At 38.4% G+C, this 9,363-nt stretch overlaps 1 pseudogene; it reads left to right on the top strand.

Moving 5' to 3' along the window:
* Positions 1-5,775: 5,775 nt before the first annotated feature.
* On the top strand, positions 5,776-6,428 carry LOC103085589 (coiled-coil domain-containing protein 169 pseudogene; annotated as a pseudogene).
* The last annotated feature ends 2,935 nt before the right edge of the window (positions 6,429-9,363 follow it).

Below are 9,363 nucleotides of genomic sequence, written 5' to 3'. Positions count from 1 at the left end.
AACGGCAGATAGGTTGAAAGTAAAAGGATGGAAAAAAATACCCCATGCAAACACTATGTATAACAAAGATGGGGGACTTCCCTGGTGGTGCAGTGGTTAAGAATCCGCCTACCAATGCAGGGGACACGGGTTAGAGTCCTGGTCCGGGAAGATCCCACATGCCGTGGGGCAACTAAGCCCGTGCGCCACATCTACTGAGCCTGAGCTCTAGAGCCCGCGTGCCACAGCTACTAAGCCCACACGCCACAACTACTGAAGCCCATGCGCCTAGACCCCGTGCTCTGCAACAAGAGAAGCCGCTGCAATGAGAAGCTTGCGCACCACAACGAAGAATAGCCCCCACTCACCGCAACTAGAGAAAGCCGGCATGCAGCAACGAAGACCCAACGTGGCCAAAAATAAAAATAAATTTATTAAAAACAAAAAAACAAAGATGGTACACCTCCATTAATATAAGGCAAGGCACAGTGCACTTCAAGACAAGGAGTATTACCAGAGATCAGAAATAATGAGTGTCATTTCATAATGACAAAAGAGTCAATTCATCAAGAAGACATAACAATCCAAAATATGAATGAAGTTAATAACAGAGCTTTAAAATACATGAGCAAAAGTTGACAGAATTATGAAGATAGACAAATCCATAATCACAGGCAAAGATTTTAATATCCCTCCATGGGTATTGATACAAGTATACAAAAAAATCAGTAAAGCTATGGAAGATTTGAACATTATCAACTAATTTGACCTAACTGATTTATATTTATAGAATGCTATACCCAGCACCTGCAGAATGCATACTCTTCTCTAGAACACGTGGAACATTAACCAAGATAGACTATATGCTGGGCCATAAAATATGTCAATAAATTTTAAAGACTTAAAATCTTACAGAGTGTATATTCTCTAACAACAAAGTAATTAAATTAGAAATCAGTAATAAGATACCTAGAAAATCCCCCAAATGATTGTTTCTGCTTCTAGACAGGAAAGATTAACAGATAACGGATTTACCCTCCCATCTGAAACAACCAAAGAAACTAGACAATATATATGAAATGGTTGTCAAGACACTGGACATCAGATAACAAAGTACAATGATCTCTGATAGGTGGGGAACAAATGAGGGTAGCCTTACAATTTGTCCATCTTACTGCCTGGAGAGAGATTCTAGGCTGTGGCACACGAAGGAGGAAGCCAGGTTGATGGCAGCAGACTCCCAAAGTTGAGATGGAGCTGAGAGTCTAGAGACAATATGGTGGCTAAAGTTGTCAGAATAGAGGACCAGAGAGAAGAAAGCTGCATAGAAAGAGAATTTCAGAAATCTTCAGAGGGTCCTCCTCAAGGATCCATCTGAGTACTGACCAGATGGACCAGCACATGTGTATGAGGAAACTACCCAAGGCTGGGGAAAGAACCATCCAAAAGGATTAGAGGTAACAGTGGCTGGCACTCTAACAAGACCAGGGAAGTTGCTGTTCTCACCAGCTAGATTGAAGAGCTCGAGATTCATGGATCATTGGGTAGAGTACACAGAAGGGTCTTGCCTCACAGTGGGGAATAATTAGCACTAGACTAAGCACTACTCTGGTCCCACATAACAAATCCTAAATGCAAGACCCAAAAGGATCAACCTGTGTCCAAGTAATCTAACTGCATCCCAAAACATAATTTAAAATATTTATAAGAATACAAAAATGTATAGCACTCAACAAGGTAAAATGCACAATGTTTGGTATCCAATCAAAAATTACTAGGTGTGTTCTAAAATTAGATTGTGGTGATGATTGAACAATCGTACGAATATACTAAAAATATTGAATTGTACAGTTTAAATGAGTGGAATGTATGGTTTATGAATTACACCTCCAAAAGTTGTTTAGAAAAATGACTAGACATCGTGGGACTTCCAGAATGGCCCAGTGAGGACCTTTCCAAATCCTCTTGCCTCAAAATAATGATAAAACTGGACAAATTGTCAAAATCAACCATTTCAGAACCCTGGAAATTAACGAAAAGCATACAACACATTGAAAAGTGTTTGTACAAGAAAAGCTGCTGAACTGCAGCAAGAACAGCAGGATCTGTAGTATTTTGACTTGGGGCTGCTCCCATGTCCCTACTTCCAAGGTGCAGTAACCTTGAGGACCAGAGAACTGGCAGTCTCATGGTAGCTGAAAGGGCTGACCCAATCTGAAGCTCTACAGAAAAGCCTCATATGCCCAATAATGATCTTAGGGGGAAATAATCAGGGAAGGTCAGTGTCACAGCTGCCTAAGGCTATGATACTTGTTAGAGCAAGCAACAGACCAGTCCGAAATTTTAAAAGGAGATCTGGAAAATGAGACCAACCATAAGGTGCTTTGATAAGCTCTCATTTATTCCAGGGGATCTGGAAGGTTATGTATCAATACATACACAGGGCTGCACACATGCTCAGGGGAGACCAGAGGTGGCCCCAGTTATCTATTCACTCATGGCTGACTTTGAGGCCGTGTATAAGCAGAAAGTGAAAATCAGAGATTTTTTAACTGCGTGAACTTAGAATGAGTGTACCAACACATAAACAGATTCCCTAAGAAAAAGGATGGAAAGCCTTACAGGCTAAAGTGTTTAAGCAAAATTTTGGACCAATAACTGGCTGACCACTAAACTATGATGACCCAAGGGTTAACTCTAGGTAGCTAGGCTTAAAAATGAGAATGAGGGAAAAAAGAAAGAAAAAAATAAGAGCAAGATCATTCTTTAACACCATACACAAAAATAAGATCAAAATGGATTAAAGACCTAAATGTGAGACCCGACACTATAAAACTCCTAGAGGAAAACATAGGCAGAACACTCTCTGACATAAATCACAGCAATATCTTTTTAGATCCGTCTCCCAGAATAATGAAAATAAAAACAAAATTAAACAAATGGGACCTAATTAAACTCAAAAGCTTTTGCACAGCAAAGGAAACCATAAATAAAACAAAAAGACAACCCACAAATTGGGAGAAAATATTTGCAAATGATGGGACTGACAAGGGGTTAGTCTCCAAAACTTACAAACAGCTCAAGAGGCTTAATATCATCAAAACAAACAACCCAATCAAAGAATGGGAAGAAGACCTAAATAGACATTTCTCCAAAGAAGACATACAGATGGCCAAGAGGTTCATGAAAAGATGTTCAACAACGCTAATTATTAGAGAAATGCAAATCAAAACTACAATGAGGTGCCACCTCACACCGGTCAGAATGGCCATAATCAAAAAATCCACAAACGATAAATGCTGGAGAGGGTGTGGAGAGAAGGGAACCCTTCTACACTGTTGGTGGGAATGTAAATTGGTACAGTAACTATGGAGAACAGTATGGAGGTTCCTTAAAAAACGAAAGATAGAGCTACTATATGACCCTGCAATCCCACTCCTGGGCATATATCTGGAGAAAAACATAATTTGAAAAGATACATGCACCCCAACATTCATTGCAGCACTGTTTACAATAGCCAAGACATGGAAGCAACCTAAATGTCCATCGACAGAGGAATGGATAAAGAAGATGTGGTACCTATATACAATGGAATATTACTCAGCCATAAAAAAGAATGAAAAATGCCATTTGCAGCAACATGGATGGACCTAGAGATTGTCATACTGAGTGAAGTAAGTCAGACAGAGAAAGAGAAAGTTCGTTCTCTAAGTCTGTGAGTCTGTTTCTGTTTTGAAAATAAGTTCATATGTATCATTTATTTTTAGATTCCACATATAAGGGATATCATACAATATTTCTCAAAACTACCTGACCATGACTTCCAGGAACTGGGCGCATTGGCAGGGCCATCTCAATAATCAAGGGTATGTAACTCCCTGGCATCCTGGGATCTCATGAATCCAGTCAAAGTTCCTACTGGGTCCTGTCTTCAGGTTCTGGAAGCTACAAGGAGAAAATTCCTCCATCAGATTTACCAGTTGCTGGTGCTCTAAGGCAGCCCCTGTTCTACTGAGTGGAGACGCAGGGGTGAGCACAAGGAAATGCTGGATCGGGAGTGGGCTCCTCCCCCTCCCCCCATGCCAGGCCCCTCTGGTTCAGCCCCAGTGCCCTCTGCTCTCGCCTCCTCATGTTTCTGCATCAGAGGCTTTATTGGTCCCTTCCAGGAAGCCCTTTCCTCCTGTCTGAACTAGAACCTCATCCCTATGGCTGAGAAAATTCCAGGCCCTAACCTTCTGTGATTTCAAGACTGGGACCAGACTCAGAGCTGAAAGTTAAACTAGCTCAAAAAATGTTTGGAGACAGAGGTTTCTGTCCACCCTGTGAACAATGAAGTGGTCCCCTGAGCCCAACCTTACCCTGAATTGTATGGTGTATATAATTATTTTGTTATTTTGAAATTCTTTTTAAACGTAGAGAGAATAAATGAGCAATATATCTGCCGATCATAAGTAATAAATGTATTGTTTTGTCAAAAAAAATAAAAATAAAATGGATAACCAACAAGGACCTACTGTTCCTGTTCCTACAGGGAACTCTCCTCAATGTTATGTGGCAGCCTGGATGGGAGGGGAGTCTAGGGGAGAATGGATACATGTATATGTATGGCTGAGTCCCTTTGCTGTGTTCCTAAAACTATCACAACATTGTTAATCAGCTATACTCCAATATAAAATAAAAAGTTTTAAAAAAAGAATTTTAAAAAAAACAACTGAGCAGAGATTCCAGTTCTCACACTCTACAGGGGAAATAGACACTACATAATTAGTCCAAGCACATCACTAAACAAAAATAAAAAATTAAAATTAAAAAACAAAGAAACAAGGTGCAGCCCATACACAGAAAAAAAAAAAAAGCAGCTTATATAAATTGTCTCTGGGAGGGTCTAGGTGATAGATTTAATACATAAGGACTTCAAATAAGCTATTATAAATATGTTCAAAGAACTAAAAGAAGCCACGTTTGAAGAATTAAAGGAATATACGATGACAATGACTCTTCACATAGAGAATATAAATAAAGACATACAAATTATAAAAAAGAAATGAATGAAAATTCTGGAATTAAAAGGTACAACAACTGAAATGAACAATTCACTCAAGGGGCTCAACAGCAGATTTGAGCTGATAATAGAAAGTAGATCATCTGAAACATTGTAAATCAACTATATTTCAATTAAAAATTAAAATGAAAAAAAAGTAGATCAGTAGAGATTATCTAGTCTAAGGAACAGAACGTAAAAAGAACGAAGAAAACTGAAGAACCTCACAGGCCAGTGAGACACCATCAAACACACCACGTATGCATAATGGGAGTTCCAGAAGAGAAGTGGAGAAAAAAGGGACATAAAAAGTATTTGAAGAAATAGTGGGTGAAAACTTCTCAAATTTCATTTAACAAAAGATTAATCTATACATCCAAGAAGCTCAATGAATTCTAAATAGCACAAACTCAAAGATATTCACAGCTAGAGAGATCATAGTCAAACTGTTGAAAGCCAAAGTCAAAGAGAGAAACTTGAAAATAGTGAGAAGAAAATTATGTGTCATATACAAAGGAACCACAATAAAATTAACATCTGACTTCTCATCAGAAACAGTGGAGACAAGAAGTCAGTATTATGACATATTCAAAGTGCTGGGGGAAAGAAGCTCAACCAAGAATTCTAAGAGTCAGTTCACCATACCAACAGCTCATGACAACACTTTCTCATCCCCAGCTTCTGGATGTCCCTTCAGGTCTTCTGCTCTAAGCTGTGCTGAGGGGAAGGGTGTGGGAGATCTCTGACCTGACACTATGGGGGATGAAAGAAGTGACACCTTCTAAGGCATGAGCACTGACCTCCTTAAACTGGAGTTATTGGAAGAAATCCATATGAAAGACTTAGTACAAATCTCAATACTTGAAATAAGACAAAAGGTAGTGGAACTGGAAGCCAAACTCAGTACTGACAACAAAGGCAGTGAGTGGAAAACCTGTTATGAGACACAACTTGAACAGAATGATCAACTAGAAAAGCAAGTTGTTAGTCTCAGAGAGAAAATGGAAAAAGATCCGTGGAAATCCTTCACATAGACTATCTTCTATTCGTGTCTATGAGCGGATGCCAGTGGAATCCTTAAGTACATTACTTAAAACGGCTATAGCAAAAGAAAAAAGGAGCCTTGAAAATCGAGTAAAAGACTATGTACTTAGACTGGAACGAGAATCAAAGGCTTTTTACCACAAGATCAATGATGAACGTCGTATATACCTAGCTAAAATGTCTCAGGTCTCTGGCTCACACCAAGTTTCTAAAAGACAACCAATGAATCAACTGCATAGAATGAAAGAGAATCCAGTGAAAACAGAAAGATATAATCCAGCTAATCAGAAAATGGTAAATGCCAAGAGAGCACCAGCAAAAAAAGATTACAAGATCAAATCATCTTCCAAAACTCAATCCATAATTCCAGAACTGAGTGGATTTCTATTTCTTCCCCTTTTTCATTTGTAATATTCAAATTGTGAAGTTACTGCTCGACACATTTTTCAGGTGATGAGATAGATAAGAAAGAGCTATTAAACCTCTTTAGCTCCTCTTCCAGAAGTGTGTTCCTTTGTCACCTGACAGTAATTTTCTTAGTAATTTAGTCTAGTTTCAAAAATTATTTTAGAAAGTAATTTTAGTGACCCTAAAATATGTACTAGCAGAACTTATGATTCTTTTTTTTTTAAACATCTTTATTGGGGTATAATTGCTTTACAATGGTGTGTTAGGTTTCTGCTTTATAACAAAGTGAATCAGTTATACATATACATATGTTCCCATATCTCTTCCCTCTTGCGTCTCCCTCCCTCCCACCCTCCCTATCCCACCACTCCAGGCGGTCACAAAGCACCGAGCTGATCTCCCTGTGCTATGCGGCTGCTTCCCACTAGCTATCTACCTTACGTTTGGTAGTGTATATATGTCCATGCCTCTCTCTCGCTTTGTCACAGCTCACCCTTCCCCCTCCCCATATCCTCAAGTCCGTTCTCTAGTAGGTCTGTGCCTTTATTCCTGTCTTACCCCTAGGTTCTTCATGACATTTTTTTTCTTAAATTCCATATATATGTGTTAGCATACGGTATTTGTCTTTCTCTTTCTGACTTACTTCACTCTGTATGACAGACTCTAGGTCTATCCACCTCATTACAAGTAGCTCAATTTCATTTCTTTTTATGGCTGGGGAATATTCCATTGTATATATGTGCCACATCTTCTTTATCCATTCATCCGATGATGGGCACTTAGAGAACTTATGATTCTTAAAGTAGCCTAGGAAACAGGAAGACTGTCATCATTACACTTGCTTTTAATAATATATCCATTATCTACTCTGATATTAACAATGCTATTATATTTGGTTTCCAGTTGGCTGATAGCTAAAAATGTGAGTTCATCAAAACTGCTTCCTATTTTAGGCTATATCATGCTCGTTTTTTTAAAGGTTTAAACAAAGGGGCAAATCAAATGCATTTTAAACTTTGACTTAAAGCATCATGGTACTGCAGAAATAGCCTCCAATCAGGAATCAGCTTGGTTATAGTCCCTCTCTGCTGTAAATTTATGAGAACTTGGGAAAGTCTCTTCACCTCATCTTTATTTTCCACACCTATAAGATAAATGAGGCAAACTATGCAACTTCTCAGGCTTCTTACCTCATTCAACTACTACAAGGACCTGCCACTTAGTACATGGTGATTTAAGTCATTTTGTGATGTTTATTAATTCACAGTGATGGCCTAGTTTTTTGGAGCAAACTTTGTACGTGTTCACAATACTCAAGTCAAGTCTAGAAATGGACATTGAATGAGGGTAGGAGAAAGGTCCTTTTAAGGCATTTAGAAAATGTATCAAATTCTCTTATTCATGTTTAGACTGTTTTAGCAACTGTCACATTGGTCTACAATATACATATAATTTATTTCCCCAACTTAATAAGTGTAACTGTTAGCCTTTAAATTTCCAGAAACCATTGATTGGTTAGTATAGTTTCTAGCTAATGTTGTTCTCTCCTTATATCCCAAAACCTAAATTCTTTTTATTCAGAATCACCAGTAATGAATACCAAATGCACTTCTGTATCTCTATAGACGGTCCTTTCTTTAAGGAAGAATGCATAAATTTCATATAGCCAAATAATTCTTTTATACGACTTTAAAATGTAATGCAGTGAGGGACTTCCCTGGTGGCACAATGGTTAAGAATCCACCTGCCAATGCAGGGGACACCGGTTCAGTCCCTGGTCCAGGAAGATCCCACATGACACAGAGCAACTAAGCCCGTGCGCCACAACTGCTGAGCTTGCGCTCTAGAGCCCACGAGCCACAACTACTGAAGCCTGCGCGCCTAGAACCTGTGCTCCGCAACAAGAGAAGCCACTGCAATGAGAAGCCCACACACCACAACAAAAAGTAACCCCTGCCCACCACAACTAGAGAAAAGCCCGCACACAGCAATGAAGACCCAGCACAGCCAAAAATATAAATAAATAATAATAATCAGAGGAAAAAATGAAGATTTGGGGTCCTTTTTTTGTTTAATACTGAACTATGTATTAACATTAGTATTTAAGTTGAGAATTCATAAAGCAAAACAGCAGTAAACAATATTTAACATATTTCAAATTTTAAAATGTCTAAATGTATTACAAAATATCAAGAAATACCATTTATAAAACAAATGCTGCTATAATCAAAAAGACAGATAATAGCGAATGTTGGTGAGGATGTGGAGAAATGGGAGCCCTCATACATTGCTGGCGGGGATGGAAAATGGGACAGCCTTTTTGGAAAACAGTCTGTCAGTTCTTCAAAACTGACAGAGAAACATCATATGACCCAGAAATTCCACTACTATATATGTAGCCAAGAGAAAACCTATGACCACATAAAAACTTGTCCACAAATGTTTATAGCAGCATAATAGCCAAAAAGTGGAAACAACCAAATGTCTACCAACTAATGAATGGATAAACAAAATGTAGTATAGTCAAACAATGGAATATTATTCAGCAACAAAAGGAAATGAAGCACTGGTATATGCTATGACACGGACAAACCTTGACAGTAATGCCCTAAGTGAAAGAAGCCAGTCACAAAATACCACACGTTGCATAATTCCATTTATATAAAATGTCCAGAAGAGGTAAATCTATACAGACACAAAGGAGATTAGTAGAGGCCTAGGGATGATGGAAAAAGGGAGAGGATGGGGAGTGACTGCAAAGGGTACAGGGTTTTTATTTGGATGATGAAAATTTCTAAAATTGATTGTGGTGATGATTGCACAACTCTGTGTACATACTACTAAAAACCATTGAACTATATACTTTAAATGGGTTAATCATGTTATATGAT

Source organism: Lipotes vexillifer, unplaced genomic scaffold (assembly GCF_000442215.2).
Source record: "Lipotes vexillifer unplaced genomic scaffold, Lipotes_vexillifer_v1.1 scaffold215, whole genome shotgun sequence".
In the NCBI taxonomy this organism is placed as follows: domain Eukaryota; kingdom Metazoa; phylum Chordata; class Mammalia; order Artiodactyla; family Lipotidae; genus Lipotes; species Lipotes vexillifer.
This window is presented reverse-complemented; position numbering and strand designations above follow the sequence as displayed.